Below are 18,481 nucleotides of genomic sequence, written 5' to 3'. Positions count from 1 at the left end.
CCGGTGCGACGGCGGGAGGGAGAGACGATCCACACAGCAACCCCCAAAGGCCAAGGTGGTGAACAGGTAGGCACAGCGATTCTAACAGCCCCCCAGGGGCGGAGTAAGAGCAACAATGACAAAGCAAGCAGGTGGCGCGGCACCTGCTTGCGAAACTTAGTTCCTGGAGACATAGTGCTTCTGAGAGATCACCGCCCAGGTTGGAAGTTCTGCACCCCTTATGAATCTGAAACATGGGAGGTGACAAAAGTGGAAGCACAATGGTGACTGCTAAACGAGAGGAAGGAACAGTGACGAGGAATGTGGCATGGTTCAAGAAGGTGAATGACCCCATCAAGGGAAATTATGGTGATCTGAGCAAAGGTAAAGGGAACAATGCAGCTGAGGATAACTGCACAGCTCTGCCAAGAAGTGAACTAACAGTGGATCTAGAATGGACTGGTGGCCAGCTGGCCAGTGATGTGACATGGGGGAGCCAGGAGAGGTGTCACAAAGCAAAAGATACAATCTGCGTCCAAATCCTCAGCCGAGCCAAAGGTTGAAGGACTTTGTGTGTGATTGACTGACTCAAAGTAAAGTGGGAAAGGGATGCAGTGAGCCACCTAGCCACTACGTCCTGACTTGGACACCAGGATGGAATACACGCAGCACTCAGTTCCGGGCGAGGCTGATGGTATAAATAAATGTGATGAAGACCGCTTGTGTTCTTTTCCAGTAATATGTATCCTGTAGTCCATATGCCTCATTTATCGGTTAGGGGCCATGGGACCAACGTGTAGGCCCCAACCCAACAATAGCGACTTCTGCTGATAAGACTGGGGACGCGTTCTTGAATCTGCCATGAGTTTGGACTTTATTCACTAACCTGCAGTTGGGGGAAGGAGGTGGAGCAGACACAGCTGATCCCAGGCTGTGCTACAAAGTGCACCAGCAGCTCCCGCAACAAGGGACGCACTCTTGGATTCTGCCATGGTTTTGGACTTCATTCACCAGCCTGAAGTGGGGGAAGGAGGCAGAGCAGACACAGCTGATCCCAAGCTGTGCTACAAAGTGCACCAGCAGCTCGATATAATGAGGAACACGTTCTGGCATGATTGTGGACTTCATTCACCAGCCTGCCGTGGGAGGGGGAGGGGTGGGGAAGTGTAACGGGAACAGCTAATCTCAGACTGTGCTCCAAAGTGCACCAGCTGCTCCTGCAGAACAGGATGTGCATGGAATGCACCCTGAGATCGGGCCAATAGCAGGCCTATCTGCACCTCTCAGCAACAGATTGAGGCCAGGCCACGCCATCCTTCTTTTGTTCCTGGTCTCGCTCTATCAACTATGGCCAAATGCAAAGTCACAGAAGATTGGAACACCCAGTCCAGTGGTTCCACTACAGCTGTTTAGTTCATTATGTTGATATTATTAGCAAGTAAATGTAGCATGCTGAATGGAAGCTCTCTCGTGACGGCAGTGTTGATGCATATCAACTACCCTGTGTCAGGGCCAGACTGGCCATAGCTGGCACCAGGCATTTTCCCGGTGGGCCAGAAGGGTGGGGAACGGTTTTTGACCCATGGAGGGTGGTTTTGTCATTGCAGAATGGTTTTGCAGCAGTATCGCCCCCTGTAACAAAAGTGGCAGTAGTGCTTGACACTAGCACCCCCGGGGCTGGCACCTCTCTCAGTAGTACCACTCTCCCATGCCCGCTGCCCCCCTTTCCCGGGCCCGCTCGAGCAGAATTGCTAAGGATGGTTTCTGTTTTCCCAGTCGAGCCGTTTCCTGCGTCCCTACCAATGATGCAACCACTGTCATTGAAGCCCAGCCCCATTGGGCCAGTAATACCAGCAAGTCCCCCAACACCACCCACCCCAACCAATGTCTTTTCTCTACCCATTGAGCCAGCTGCCAACAGAAGAAAAAGAGGGCAACAGTCCCCAGAACCCAGGATAAATGTGTGGGCACAGTCAGTGAAACACCTTTGTTTCCTTCCACTGAGACTACCCTGCTGGACTTTTATGTAATAAGCTTGATACTATGATTAGGGAGCACTTAACACCTCTTTACAATATGATGGGTTGCAATAATGCTAAACTGAATGTGTTAAACTTGGACAAGGAGCAAAATTCTTTCCAACTTTCCAATTCCAACCAGTCCTTTTCATCTGCCCCTTTCTACCATGCGCTAAGATACCACAGCGGCAGTTGAGGACACACGTCTTTTCCCCTGCCTACCCAGGGTTCTTATAGATATGTCTAATAACGCTCGGCCTGAACGTTCCTGCCTAAGTACTCCAAAGGGAGGTCAAAGGCTGCATTCTGGAGCACTGGTGAATATGGTGAAGGTTGCAAGTGTTATGCCTACTTCAAATCTTCCTCAAGAAGCCTGCCTCTTTGTTTTAATCCTTGCCAACATTCCTGCCTTAAATGCAGATACAGTGGATGAAGCCACACAGATTATAAATAAAGTTATCCAGTGGTTATCTAATCACTTAAACTTCAATATTTACAATTCCAACCAGATCCTCACTGTGAGAAGGGTCTCTTGGATTGGCCTGTCTCCAAAGTCTTTCAGTGGGGACTTAATGTTAGGAAAACCATCTATGTCAGTTATTAACTTGCTCGTCATTATAACATCAATGACAGGGGTAGTTGTGTCAGAATTTTGCCGTTGGGCTTTTTTACAAATCACCTAATTCCCACCTCCTACCTAATAGTGCACTCTTCACCTTCAACCGACCTTCAGCCAGCTGGAGCTTCTCGCCACTTCACAAAAGGTTCTTACCATTGCAGAACTCTGAACTGGTGGAATGACTACATCAAGCAATCCAATATGATCTACACACGAACAAGAAAGTTCCACATATAGTGCAGGCATTTGGGGGGATTCTAATGCCTCACACTCTAAATCAAGCACATGGTACAATGATCGGTTAGCCTCCCTGTGTAAAGGTTGTAAAAAGTTGAAACGTGCATAGAGAAGAGATTATGACTCTATTTTAAAGGGATGTTACCAACTGGCCATTAAGAAATATCATAAGGCGATCCAGTCTGAGAGGGAAGCATACTATTCAGATGTGATCAGAAATAGCAGCAACCCTTCTAAAAGTATGTTCTATAAAGTGAAAGATCTTAAAACCTCGGCTGATGTTACAACACCCTCAGTAACATCTGATGCGCAATGTGAGCCCTTGCCTCCTTCTTTGTGAAAAAGGTGGAAAAAATATATAGATCCTTCCCTCAACACACCGTTTATCAGGGGCCTGTGTCTAGAACATCATGTAGACATATTCTGGCTACCTTTCCACCCACCTCTCAAGAGGAGCTTGTTGTGCTCTGCCGTAAGATTAAATCAGGCTCTCCTGCTGACCCCCTTAAGCCGGACCAATTTTTGAAATCTCTGTCCGTGTTTCTACCGTCTCTGAGCCATTTGATTAGTCTGTCCCTGTCTACATCAGCTGTCCCTATATCTTAGAAGCAAGCCAGGGTGGTCCCTTTGCTGAAAAAACCCTAGCTCGATACTGCAAAATCAGAGAACTTTCGACCCATCTCTCTCCTGCCCTGGGTCTCCAAGATTTTGGAGGTCTATATTAATTACATACTTACAGGCTATCTGGAGGAGAACAACTTACTGGACCCCTCTCAGAATGCTTTTCGGCCAGGTCACAGTACGGAGTAAGCCCTCCTAGCTGTGACTGAGCATCTGAGGGGGACTCCTGACGAGGGTCGCACATCAGCACTGATTCTATTATATCTCAGTGCCACGTTTGACACCGTCTCCCACCAGATCCTATTGCAGAGGTTGGAGGAGGTGGGCATCATGGACTCAGCCCTGGAGTGGTTTGTCTCCTTTTTAGCGGACAGGACCTTCCAGGTTGCAGTTCCCCCATTTACTTCCAAGGTCCATACCATCAAATATGGGGTATCGCAGGGCTCAGCTTTGAGCCCAACATTGTTGAATCTATATGTTCAACTGTTGGCAGTAGTGGCTTAAAGCGAAGGGCTCACAGCAGTGTCTTATGCAGACGGCACACAGTTGGTCGTGGCACTCTCGGATGACTCTGGGTAGGGCGCATGTAAGTTTCAGAGGGATCTGGAGATCCTCTCTGAGTGGATGACTGCCAACTGTCTTCAGCTCAATGCCAAGAAGTCCGAGGTACTGCTGGTCAGCAGAGACACCGAGCTGTGGAGTGAGCGCTGGTGGCCTGCCAAGCTGGGCTGTGCACTCGTCCCCAAACAGGTGGTAAAAAATCTGGGTGTGTGGGTAGACTCCGCCCTCAGCTTTCAGACACAAACAAAGAAAGTAGCCGGAACATGCTTTGGCATTTTACGGGGCTCAAACTGGTGCTAGGGTTTTTCGACCCGTCTATGAGGCAGGTGATTGTCCAGACTTCCATTCTGTCTAGACTGGATTATGCCAATTCATTCTACTTGAGAGCCATCAAGGCAGAAATTACAAGACTGCAAAGGGTCCAGAACGCTGCGGCTAGAACCCTGTTGGGTCTGCTCAGGACATGCCCTACTTCCAGTGCTATCCGTCGGCTACATTGGTTGCCTGTGGCTGAACGCATAGAGTTCAAGATCCTCTGCATGTCATTCAAAATTTTAAATCTTTCGTCTCCAGACATCTTGGCCAATCTGCTTACACTCTACACCCCCTCCCGCCAACTCCGGTCCAGCATCTGGTGGTTGTTTCCGCGGGCAAGGAGGGCCCGGCTGGTGGACCCTCCTTCTGTGTATTGGCAGCCAAACTTTGGAATGTGCTCCTTATCGCCATTCGCAGCATGAAAAACTACCTGGCATTCCGTAAGGCTATCAAAACGCACCTCTTTCCTCGACTGTAGGCTGCTTCTGCTGTCTATTGTTCTGCAGTTTTCTGCTTCAGCGCTGGGATGCCCCTTGGCCGGGGCAGCTGTGCGCTGTATAAAACCGCATAACATAACATAACACATGCAGCAGGAAGAAAACCTTTCTGCCGGTGTTTGCTGACCTTACTCCCTAGCAACCCCCACTTCATTTGCCATGAAAAATAGGGACTCCCTTTTATGGAGGGCCACATTCAGCTGACACCATTAATGCTCTTGCTATCAGATTAAATTCAATACTTTATTCAATTTCATAATAAAATCATAAAAATGCAATAGAGTACATTGAAAATCTTAATACACAGTATAATAAAATCAGTTTATAAGGCTTGGGCTATCTATTTGGACCAACAGCCATGCCATCCCTAACCAGTCCGTTTTTAGGGATTTTTTAAAGTGTGATAAGGGACTGGACATTCTGTGGCTCTCTTATGTCAACCATTTTTGTATGTGCTCAGGTAGACCTCGCTTTTTGAGAATCCATCACTTATTTGTAATCAGGATAAATCCTGGCTTTTGGACATTAGACGCTCAGATACTGAAAGTGTGGAATTAAATGTGTTTACTACACACCAATATATAATGTCACAAACTACTCCTGGAATGGAACCCTACTTATTGGGCAATGTAGGACGCTGGGAGCGGGCACTCTTATTCAGGTTAGATTTGGCTCGCTACGCCACTTGCTTTGCTTTCCGCTTGGCCAATACAGCACTGATGGCACAAAAATCTGCCCCTGCAATGATCAGTCCCAACAGGTCTTTGTGGCATTTAATGTATTTGAAAATGTAATGAAAATATAATACAAAGAGATTTGTAGTCCCTCTTCTTAGGGGGAATAAATTTAGAAGAAGCAGAACTGCTCTCCTTGTTTTCAGCAATCATCTGATGAGGAGGTCTGCCATGCAGTTGGGTCATATCTTAAATGTATTGTTTGTTGTCACTATTATATGCTTAACTAATGATTCTTACTGTTTTATATGGTTTTAAGATTTGTACTGTCATGATTATGTTTCAATATAATCAAAGAAAGTTTTTTCTGGCTGACTGGTAAGCTTGATTCAACCTCGTATAATACTGTTGTGCACAGTATTCAGTTTATAGGTAACTGCTTCTTTGAAGCTGGTTCTGTGGTCAATGAAGGTAGTCACTTACCAGTGACTTAGCCTAATCAATCGGAGGGAGATTCCAGTCCCTTTTCCTTGCGTTTTACTGCATGGGTGTAGTTACACCTATATATATATCTGCATACGGATTCAGGTATGCTAGAGGCGTTCTAGTTTGCAAGCCCCTTATAGCTATTGGAAAACCTTTTTCAGGTGATGGGCCAAGCGATCATTAAATACAAGTTAACCTAGAGGCGGCCCATCAAGGGAGAGCATTTCTAATCATCTGCATTAATCAACTTACTCTTGTTGATAACACTACCACTGTTTCTGCCCAGGTTACAGAAACTGCAACCTTGGTGAGAAGCAAATTTAATTCAATTCAATTTAGTTGATTGCATCCAGCACCCACGACGAAATTTGCAGGTGACTTTTATATGTTTGATTCTTTTTAACTCAATGTCACTTACGTTTGTTCGTTCATCCCCACTATCTCCATCAAGATACAGCAAAGCTAGCTTTTGAACTTTAATACTGAACGAAAGACAACCTGACCTAGGCCACGCCTTCAAATTTAAATCAAAGCCTTTGGCTGTTGCATTCAGATAAATTACTAACGCAGTTTTGTGTGATTTTTGGAAAATGCCACAATGTGCAAGCCCCACACACTAGATTATTGATCCTTAAACTGGTAACAAGGAATAATTGCTTAGCTATATTAGTCACCAGCAACAAATAGTGTCAGAAGCAGCCTGATGTGATCAACCATGAATGTAGCATTTTGCAGAGACATTATCTTTGGTTGTAAACCTTCACACTTGATTTAACTTTCAAAGTGATGCACAACAGAAGACGTGTAGAACAGAAAACAGTGATTATACTCAGCTTTGTTCGCTCTTTAATGCCCCCACGTATATGAAATCTATTTTCCTCCACCAAGAAGAACCCTTGCAGGTTGCAGGAACTCAGAAGCTCCTCACAGGACAATATAAAGAAAAAAAGAGGAAAACAGAAAAACTGAATTTTATCTAAAATGGTGGGAAATTGAGGCATTTTGTATGTTCTTGCCCTCAACTCCTGGGTCACAGATCAGTCTCTCCCAAAATAACAGACATGCACAATAATGTATGGGGTTACCTTGTGTTCCTCAGAGCCTTGGTTAAATGCTGTACATAACAAAATGGTTCTGTTGGGTCAATTTGCAAAAAAACGAATTACTCATCTAGGGAAGTACCACTGATAGAGTCTCCCTATAGGTCAAACAATGTGCCTGAGAAACACATATACACATAGGCGAGAAACTAGAGTAAATTCATATTCTCTTATCATAATCAATTACAACACATTATTGTTCAAAGGCTCAGAGTGAAAGAAAAGGTTCTCTGTGTAAGGTGAATATAAAGTGCTCGTGCAGGCAGTGTGCAAGCTATTTATAATCAGTAATGTACAGTTGATTTGAGCTATGTCCTAAAGGGGCATATAAGCATCATCACTGTACTGTTTTTACTGATGGTAATTTAAATGGGGCATTTCGCGATACCGTGGGCGGATGGAAGAGAGTAACTTGGAAGAATGGGCCTCGTTCTTAAATAGTGAAGCTCTATATGGTGCACTTGATTGCATAAAACACAGAAATAGAAAATTCACAAGGAACTCTTTATGAGAAATTGAGGTTTATATATAATTGGCTTAACATCTTAGCCCTGCTCAAATACTAGCTGTGCCTAGATGTAGAATGAACAATTGAGCTCAAATAGATTGTTGTATCTTATAGAATCGGGAGGACTCTGCCTGATATAATATTGAAACTAAAGGTACTTCAAACACCAGATCACAACACAAGGGAAACCATTGGATTTGTGGTTCTCCATGCCATTTTAATTTAAAGACATAGAAGACATGTGTCTTCAATAAAGGTATTCATGATTTATACCAAACTATTGGGGCCATAGCAATTGGGTCTATGGATTAGTAACATGTAGAACAGTACAGTGAAGATGCTGAGATGTCCCTTTAGGATAAAGAGAAACACAAGTATGTTTCATTGCAATTCGGAACCGGGTAGCCTTGAATTCGATTGATGTGATGTTGGTGGTCATATAATCATATAAAGCACTTTACTCTTTTTGACACCGGGAATAAAAAGATCAAACAGAGGTATAGCCTAAATTTGCATTTCCTTCCTTGTTTAATTATAGATAAAATAAGCAACTGCATTATTTTAATACACATGGACAAGTATAAGGTGTGATTAAAATTAATTAATTGCTGCACAGTGAGAAAAATGTGATATGTTAATTTTTGACGGCTAGTATCATATCATGTGTTAGGAGTGGTTATTTGAGGCCATATTACAAATTGTGTAAAATTGGATGGGCGGATGGATTTTAACGGGGTCTTTTTTTCACAATGTAAATTTGCTATGGGTGTTGGCTAATTTGTATGGAATTTTAAAATTGGTGTGTTTTGTAGCCCGGAAGAAGTCTGTATGGACGAAACATGTTGGCTACGGCCAGACATGAGGAGATGATTTTAAAAGAATTATCAATAAAGAAATTAATGAAGAAGAAGGAATCTGTGCATTTATTGTTGATATTTATCAATTAATTTATTGTTCAATTATTTTGGATTAATACTTATCATCCATGTTGGCACTCTGAAATGCTTTACACATGTTCCTGTAAGTAAGCCTGACTGCTCTTTGCCACTCTACTAGGACTGAGCTGGGGATTTACTAGTGTGAATCCAAGGACCATCTTTGGGGTATCTTGGTAATATTACATGGTAAGGTCCCCAACCATACCACATAATATTCCATCTTCCTATAACTATTATTCGTTCCATTATCTGGGCAAACCGAAGGGCTTAACTTTTTGCTGGATGCGAAAACAAGAACAAGCCTTTCAGAAATTGAATAGAGCATTTACATCAGCCCCGTATAAGACATCCTGATGTGTTATTACTTTTCCATCGTACTTGGGGCAATGATATCACAACATGACACTCAGACGAAAACCTTGCATCCACTAGCTCTTTTTTCACTGACCTTTTCTGACACTAATAGTAACAATACCATACATGGTAAAGAAGTAAAGATGCATTAGCCAACAAAGAAGCCTTCTCACTCTGAAGATATGAACTGGAAAGAGTCCATAACAAAATCCCAGTTTGGTCTAATCATGAAAACCTGGTATATCGCACTTTTCTGCAATGTGCCAATGCCCAGCATGAACAACGGCCTTTGTGTTTTTTCAAGGTTTACCTGCATAGCCACTTAATGAGCAGGAAAGAGGCATTCATGGCTCTCGATTGACAAACTGATGAACAAACAGTACATCTGAACCAGTTTATCTAACAATATGCTTGATGTTCTCTAATGAACCATCAGAATGAGTCTTCTGAAGGACAGCAGGTCTTGGGTCTGCCGTAGGTGGCTGGGGAGGGTGTTCCAGGTCTTGGCGGCGAGGTGGGAGAACGATCTGCCGCCACGGGGTCACTCTTCGGATGCGGGGGACTGTGGCGAGGGCGAGGTAGGCGGAGCAGAGCTGGCGGGTGGGGGTGTAGAAGCTGAGTCGTGTGTTGAGGTACACAGGTCCGATGTTGTGGAGTGCCTTGTGTGTGTGGGTGAAGAGCTTGAAAGTGATCCTCTTGTTGATGGCGAGCCAGTGCGGGTCTCTTAGGTGGGGTGTGATGTGGCTGCGGTGAGGGATGTCGAGGATCAGGCGTGCAGAGGCGTTCTGGATGCATTGAAGCCATTTCAGGAGTTTGGCCGAGGCTCCTGGGTAGAGGGTGTTTCCGTAGTCCAACCTGCTGCTGATGAGGGCCTGGGTGACCGTTCTTGTTTCGGTGGGGATCCACTTGTAGATCTTGCGGAGCATGCGGGGGGTGTTGGAGCAGGAGGAAGAGACGGCGTTGACCTGCTTAGTCATGGAGAGGGTGGAGTCAAGGATGACCCCTAAGTTGCGTATGTGGTCGGTGGGTGTTGGAGCTGTTTCCAGTGCGGTCGGCCACCAGGTGTCGTCCCAGGCCGAAGGGGTGGGTCCGAGGATGAGGACCTCCATCTTGTCCAAGTTCAGTTTCAGTCGGCTGTTCCTCATCCATTCGACGATGGCCTTCATTCCTTCGTTGAGGTTGGTTTTGGCGGTGTGGGGGTCCTTGGTGAGGGAGAGGGTCAGCTGGGTGTCATCGGCGTAAGAGATGATGTTGAGGTCGTGCAGTGGGCGATGTGGACGAGCGATGCCATGTAGATGTTAAACAGCGTTGGGCTGAGGGATGAGCCCTGGGGTACGCCGCAGATGATCTCGGTGGCTTCGGAGCGGAAGGGGGAGAGGCGGACGCTCTGTGTTCTGCCGGAGAGGAAGGAGGTGGTCCAGTCCAGGGCCTTCTTTTGGATACTGGCATCGTGGAAGCGTATGCATAGTGTGCGGTGGCAGACCGTGTCGAAGAAAGCTGATAGGTCCAGGAGGATGAGGGCCGCGGTTTCTCCGTTGTCCAGCAGGGTCCTGATGTCATCGGTGGCGGCGATGAGGGCAGTTTCGGTGCTGTGGTTGCTGCGGAACCCGGACTGGGATGGTTCAAGGATGGTGTTATCCTCGAGGTAGCGGGTCAGTTGTTTGTTGACGGTCTTCTCGATGACCTTTGCCAGGAACGGGAGCAGGAAGATGAGCCGCAAGTTCTTTAGATCCTTGGGGTCCGCCTTGGGTTTCTTGAGTAAGGCTTTGATCTCGGCGTGCTTCCAGCTCTCCGGGAAGGTAGCTGTCATTGAAGGAGATGTTGATGGCTTTCCGGAGATGGGGTGCGATGGTGGTGCTGGCTTTGTTGAAGACGTGGTGAGAGCATGGGTCTGACGGCGATCCGGAGTGGATGGTGTTCATGATCTTGATGGTGTTGTCGTCATTAATGTTGGTCCAGGAGAGCAGGCAGTTGGTGCGGGTGGTGGTCGTGGGGGCGGAAGTCTCAGTGGTTGTCGGGGCGGTCGTGGCGTTGAAGCTGTCGTGGATGTCTGTGATCTTGCGATGGAAGAAGGTGGCCAGTGAGTCGCACAGGTCCTGCGAAGGTGGGATGTCGTTGGTGTTGGAGCTGGGGTTGGAGAGTTCCTTCACGATGTTGAAGAGCTCTTTGCTGTTGTGTGCGTTGTTGTCTAGGCGGTCTTTGAAGGAGGCTCTTTTGGCGGCTCTGATGAGGTAATGGTGTCTGGGGATGGAATTTTTGTGGGCTGCGTAGCTGTCCGGTGTTCGTTCCCGGAGCCAGTTCTTCTCTAGCTTCCGGCAAGTTTGCTTGGAGGCCTGAAGGTCTTCAGTGAACCAGCTGGCTTTCTTGGTGGTGTGGCTGTTAGAGGGTTTCTTGAACGGGGCGAGGATGTTGGTGCAGTCGTCGATCCATTGTCTGAGGTTGCGGGCGGGGATGTCGGGGTCGGTGGGGTCGGCGGGTGGGCTCTGGGCGAGGATGGTGGTTAGCTGTTCTTTGGTGACTTTGCTCCAGCAGCGGCGAGGCATCTGTTGGGTGCGGTGGTGCGTGGTGGGTTTTGGAAGGTGAAGTGGATGCGGTGATGGTCGGCCCAGTGGAGGTCGGTGGTGTGGTTGAAGGAGACGTGGGGGCTAGCGGAGAAGATGGGGTTGAGCGTGTGGCCGACGGAGTGGGTGGGTGTTGTGACGGGTTGTCTGAGTCCGAGGATGGCTAGGTTGTCGATCAGGATGGTGGAGTTGGTGTTGTTGTTGTTCTCAAGGTGGAAGTTCAGGTCCCCGAGTAGGATGTAGTCTGTGGAGGCGAGGATGTGTGTGCTGACGAAGTCGGCGATGGAGTCGCTGAACTGTGGTCGGGGTCCGGGGGGTCTGTAGACGAGGGTTCCTCTGAGGGTGGTGTTGGGGTCAGTGTGGATCTGGAAGTGCAGGTGTTCGGCGGTGCTGAGGGTGTCGTCGGTGTTGGTCGAGACTCTGAGGGTGTTCCTGTGGACGATGGCGATTCCTCCTCCTACTCCGTTGGTGCGGTCCCTGCGGGTGATCTTGTAGCCTTCCAGGATGGCCATGGCGATGTTGGGTGCCGAGGAGGGGTTCGGCCAGGTCTCCGTCAGGAAGGCGACGTCTGGGGTGGTTGAGTCGAGTAGGTCCCAGAGTTCAACGGCGTGTTTGCGGGCGGAGCGGATGTTGAGAAGAATGCATCTGAGGTAGTTGGGTTCTTTCCTGCTCGGTGGGTTGGCGGGCCGGATGCTGGTGAAGCTACAGTTCCGGCAGGAGAAGGGTCCTTGGATGCGCTTCGGGGAGGCCAGGAAGCAGGTGTGTGATCGTCCGGCGTTGAGTGCGTGGAGGGTGCTGGCATCATAGCGGGGGCGGGCGTTGTGGCGTTCGTGGGGGCCAGGGGGTCTGGCGCTGGGCACGGTCCAGGCGCGGACGGCGCAGACGGGCTTGCATTAGTCGCGCCAGAGGCGCGCCAACTGCGTGGCCTCCATATGAGGGGAGGTGGGAGGGAGGAGCAGTTGGGAGGCGGGAGCGGGGTGGCGAATGGGAGAGCAGGGTGGGGCCGCAGGGACGCAGCGGCGGGAAAAAAACGGGTGAGGGACGGCGAGGGGAGCAGAGGGAAAACCGGGCACAGAAAGGAATGCAGAAGGAAAAATTAGGCAAGCAAAGCAAAGTCTAGCAAAAACAATGCAGCAGCGTGGGGAGCGACCTGCCTGCGACCAAAAATCCTCCTACCATCATCTCCTGCAGGCTAAAGTATAATACTTTTTCTGATCGCCATTGGAGCCTAGCACCTTCGCACTAGAAATGAGAACGGGTTTGGTTGTCCAATATTTACCTTCCTATACCTGGTTCCCATCCCAAGTTCACACCCTGCTTTGTAGGCCCCAATATTATCACAGGAAAGTTAGGCACATCAGCCATTCATATTATGTCCATTCGCACTAGCACATCGATCCAGTCTTCCATGTGTCTAGAATCAAGAAAGCTATCTCTGACACTTTAGGCACACTTCTTTGAGTGTTGGTGGATGGCTCTACTGAGCTTGAAGTAGAGGCAATTGTTGATACCCAGATGCACGAGGGGCAGTTGCAATACTTGTTGCCCTGGAAAGAGGATAATATCTCAGAAAATCATGGGAATCAACAGTCTTTGTCCCTGCTTTTCATCCGGTCTAGAAATATCACAAACACTTCCCTTTGTAACTTGGTTCTGCATCCTTTTACCAGTAGGGTGTTCTTCTGTGGGGTGTGGATACTGTCAGAACGTATGCACTGTTTAGGCACTGGATCATGCATAGAGCTGGAAGGGGAGAAAAGGACATTGGATGCAGAAGGCACATACACACTGGAATGCACAAGAGAGTTATACCTTCGCAGACTCTCTTCCCTGTTGCACTTCTGATTGAGATTAGGCAGAGCAGGTACTTAGGAACAAAGCAACATGTTGTTTGATTGTTGTAGTTCTCCACTACATTCAGTTTGCACCTGATCACTACGTTCCCCCACTTTTGTTGTTTTTCCCCATTTTGGAATAGGGATTTTGACTCTCCTCTTTTACCTCTACTCTTTTGTGTGTTTACTGTGAAAGCTCCTTTGTGTGACTACTTACATTTTGTCTTCTCAGTTCTGTTCCAGATGGTCTTTTTTGTATCCTAGGGTCTCTGACAGGTATCTAGGTTTGTTGAATGCTCCTGATAGTGACAAGTCTGGCAAGCCTCCTTTGATACTGTGCCAGTACATATCAATCCGCTTCCTTATAGCTGGTTCTGTGGTTGCTGCAGTCTGTTACTTACTCTTGCCTGTGTCGAATCCATAGTGCCTGAAGTTCAGTTACTTGTCCATGCTTGAGATGAATCTATCAGATAAACTTTCCCGTTCAGTGTTTCTCTTGAGCCCTTTTCCCTGTTTTTCCTACTGCGTGCACGGTGTTACTCTGATATATACACATATTTATTCAGGGAGGACAGGGGTATTCGGCTAGCTGGTTCACCCACTCCGAACCTGACCCTAATCCTCTTTTCTTGCAGGAAATAGAAATCCTAAATTGAAACAAAATCTCAGTTAACACTATGAAGGCACATTGTGTAATGAATTGTGTGGAGACTGGAATCATATCCACCCAAAAAGTTAGGTGTTCTTCAATTACTTTCAGGGAGTCAGACCAAGATATCATTGTCAACAAAGATTCTACATCCAGATTCACAAGCCATTCTCTTGCTATATTGAATGACATTCGTGAAGACAAATTAGTTGTTGTATGTCCTTCAAACATACTAACATTTCCTCTACAATGTGATGCAGAAAAAAATCTGCATATGTAGAAAGAGGTTCTAAAATGCTATGCCTGACACAATGGGCAGAACAGGGATTTGTTCAAATATTTATGGGCTTTTTAAAGCCCACAGATAACTAAAACATTTGTGTTTGGTCAATCTACAAAATCAAGCTCTTTATCAGAGTTCCAGCCAGGTTGAAGTGGTTCTACTGGTCACCTCCAGCAGGTTGCCAGCAGGGACAAGAAGAACAACTCGTCCTTTTCTGAATTCAGCAAGATGCTTATGCCCGCCTTTGTCCATGACTTTTTTTTATCACCAATTTCTGATCCTCCTTCAGTCCTCAACAAATTGAATCTGAGTTACAACTTCCTGTGTGACAACAGCTCAAGACTGTGACATGTAACATACAAAGAGTAAGAGAAGAAAACCTTGTTGTATCTGGAGCCCTATCATCAACAATATCTGGAAAAGAACTTTAGACATATTTTTGGCTTCATATTAACCACCCTGATTTGAAAAGAATCTATTTGCTCATTGAGATTGTACAAAGACCCTTAGTTGAAACATTGTTTTCATCAATAGTCAAAACATGGTAAGATAATTTGATATCAGACATTCAAAATCCATTGGAATATTTAAAAGTTCTTGTTCCAGTTGTAGCTCTATGTGGAGTGAAGGTGCAATGTCAGCCCCCACCTCAAGTCCATCTGGTCTCCACGGGCAAAAAACGTTGGGGCATATCAACAACAACCGGCGATAATTATCGCTCAGCGCTCTTAGCGTGAGGATAATTATCGCCGGCTAGCGTGAATTTTTATCGCTGAGATAGCGTGCTATTAGCAACGCTTATCTCAATAGCGATAAAAATCTACACGCTAACAGGCTAACGTGAGATTATCGCTGGAAACCCAGCGATAATCACACGTTACCTTGTTGATAGGGACAGGCAAACTTAGCCATGATATCCTCCTTCCATAGGATATCATGGCTAAGTCTGAAAATTAGCAGACGTAAAAAAGCAGCGTTAACCGCGTTTAGCGCTGCTTTTTTTGTCTCTAACAGGGTGAGCGACATTCTTGATAATAGGAGAAATGTCGCTTAGCGACATTTCTCCTATTATTTTACTCTGGAACGCCCCCTTTGCATCTCATTAGAGATGCAAGGGGAGCGACGAGTGAATGAGTGCTAACATGCAAATGTGCATGTTAGCACCCTGTTGTTGATAGGGTGCTAGTTTTATCTCTGCTTTTTTGGCTTTTAAAGCCAAAAAAGCAGAGATAAAGCCCTTGTTGATATGCCCCGTATTTGTTTAATTCAAAGTTGACTTGCATTGCTGTGTTATACCCTGTCTTCTCTCATCAGTTGGGTTAATGTACACCAAAGAAGTGTAAGGGTTCTTCGAAACCGGGTGCAGACGATCGAGAGAAAGTAACTACGTATCTGTCTCCATAATAAAAACCACTCGATGTAATTCTGTCTGCATTTCCATAATACTTTTTCTTCAAAAATGGCTAAACACATTCCTTATCAAAATTGTAGATACCATTCTTCATTTTTTTCAGTACAGTTCAAGGTCAATTTTATCAAATTCATGAATTATCTGAGTTTCTTCATCTAGATTTTTTCAGTACAGCTTCTAGAGTTTCATTTTCCAACAACCTTTATTCCATGCCTGTTGTTTCCGTCGAATGGGTGATCAACAGTTCCTGAGCAGTATCATTTATTAAAATCATCCACTCCAGGTAGCACACGTTGGAAACTGAGGTCCATTTTTCTTTAAAAGCCATGCCATTCAAAAACACTTGCATCACAATATTTCTTTGGAGAATTAATGGACTAATGCACTCTACAGCATTCTGTCATAAATTTGCCATGATAACAATAATTGTTCCCAACCTGCATTGGGAACAGATTCTCTGACTGGCAGATTGGCACTCACAATGGGGGAGTGGATGAAACGTTCCTAAAGTAGGCATCATTGTAGTATAGAAATCAACTTTTTGTTAGAGTGTCACCTGGGATTGTAGCACCCTCCATAACCTGAGGTATGTATATATTGAAAACATGTCAAAGAAGTACACAACAATGTCCTCCTCTGGGACAGAACACAAATCCTTCCCACACTTCAATTCAAAATAAGCCTGCACAGTAGTACAATAATGTTACCGAAGCACTGAAATTAGTTTAAGAAATATATTTGGGCCTTTGTTTTGGTAGCCCCGAGCACTTAAAAGGTAAGTGGAAGCACTACTTGACCTAACACTACAAAGATAACCAAGATAGGCTCCCAAATCAAATCACCTCAATCAAAAACTAGTATCAGTCAACAATGCATTGAACCAAACGCATCAGCTCTAGCCAGCAGCAAACATTCTTGCCAAAGTCAAACACCTAATACCAAGTTTTGACCCATAAAAATGTACACATGGTCTAGTAACTATTCCACAGAAATTACTGTGTCGTCTTTTAAATATTTAAGATAGCTCAGAGAGTTAAGCACTGAGGGCCTGATTCACAGAGATAAACTTAGACCTGAAATCTAACTTTACTACTTCTCAGGTATTCACAAAAGTAAAGTTAGACCAAAAGTCTAACTTAGATCAAACGTCTAATTTTACTACTTTTCGGTATTCAAACAGGTAACGTTTTTTTATTTATTTATTTGATTATTAATTTCAGTGGTGCTTCTGAACAACAGAACAAAAAAAGGTCTTGTCATCCGGTTTTACATTCTGTTTCATTTTGTACATACATTTCACATTGGTGCCAGTAACAAGTAACAGAGATCATCATCATACTGCATTATCAGTCCACCTGTGCAGCTCCTATGGCATCTGGGTGATCTAGCAGGTAAGTCGTTAGTGGGCCCAATATATCTTTTGGCCGCGATGAGACTGATAACTCTTCTGCATAAGTCCCCAGGGTTTCCCTGCAATATACCATGTCAATCAGCCATTGTCTTTGTAGGGGCTTTGAAGGGTTCCCCCAATGAACGGCTACTCTCCTCTTGGCCAACAGTAGTGCCACCGTATCATCTTTAGCATCCCCAGCAAACACACTCGTATGGAACAGTCCACAAAGCACTTTGTCATAGCACATAAATCATTTGTCACTTTACCCCAGAATTCCAGCACGGGCCACAGCTCCATGATAGATACAGAAAGTCTGCATCTAATCCCTGCATCTTTTATAATGTACATCCGCCCTCAACCCATATTTGTGTAGCCTAGCAGGTATGTAGTATGTTTGTAGATATTTGAAGTGTAGAAAGCCTAAGTTACCATTGGAGGTCAGAATACCTGTCAGGGCACAGCAGAATTCCAATTTCTCTTGTGTTAAGGGCACCTATAAGACCTGATTCCATCTCTTAGGTGCATTGCTTTCGCGCTGTGCATCTTCGGCCTGCATGGCCTTGTATAGTGTTGTGACCATATGCCTTATTGTGGAGCTAGTGATCATGCCTTTAAGAGGCGCACTCAAAGTGCTCCACAAAAAGGTGGCTCACTTTCAGTGTTCTTCCTAAAGGCTCACTCTGGAGGGATGAAAGGGGGTCCCATTGCCCCCCCACAAACACACTTCCCCCTGCAGGCCGGTGCAGTAACTCACTGCACCTGCCTGCAAGGGGATCTCAAATCCCTCTAAAAAGTGCAGGTGGGTTGCCGCCTGTACAATGAAACACCAAGCAGCATTTTTTAAAGAGCTTTTCCAGCTGCCCTGAGGGCAGCGTATTCAACATAATAGGGCGCACTTTGTCTGTTTGCACCCGGTGCACCTGCTTAAAGGTACTTTGTGGTGCAAACAGGAACAGTCTGCCCTATCTGTAACAGGGCCCCTGGCTATTTTTTTTTCCAGCTTGGCCTGTATTTTTAATTCCAGGCCAGTAAAAATATTGGGAAAATCAGTAAAACCTGGTATTTTTCCCATTCTGAAACATAAACTTAAAACAGCAAATACATAAAGAAATCAGTTAAAAAGTATTTGAGAGCTGTGCAAATCGTTTCAGAATAATAATCAATGCAAATAGTAGGATAATTCCCATAATACAATACAAACCTGACAATTTTAGATATACATTTTTTCATCTAGAAACTCTTGGCTGTTCCAGTAAAGCAAAACGTAAACAAATAACTGGTAATTGTGTCTAAGAAAGATGGCAACCCCAATGCACAGGATTTCTCAGGTCAATCTCCTTTGGAGAGGAGGGACCTGCTGTGAGCAGCTGCTATGAATCCGCCAACTTCAAGGTTTTTTTCTGATGACGGGCAGGTGTCAATGTAGCCCAAAAGAGAAATGC

The sequence above is a fragment of the Triturus cristatus genome, chromosome 2_2, assembly GCF_964204655.1.
Source record: "Triturus cristatus chromosome 2_2, aTriCri1.1, whole genome shotgun sequence".
NCBI classification, from domain to species: Eukaryota; Metazoa; Chordata; class Amphibia; order Caudata; family Salamandridae; genus Triturus; species Triturus cristatus.
The sequence above is the reverse complement of the archived record's forward strand: the minus strand, read 5'-3'. Positions refer to the sequence as shown.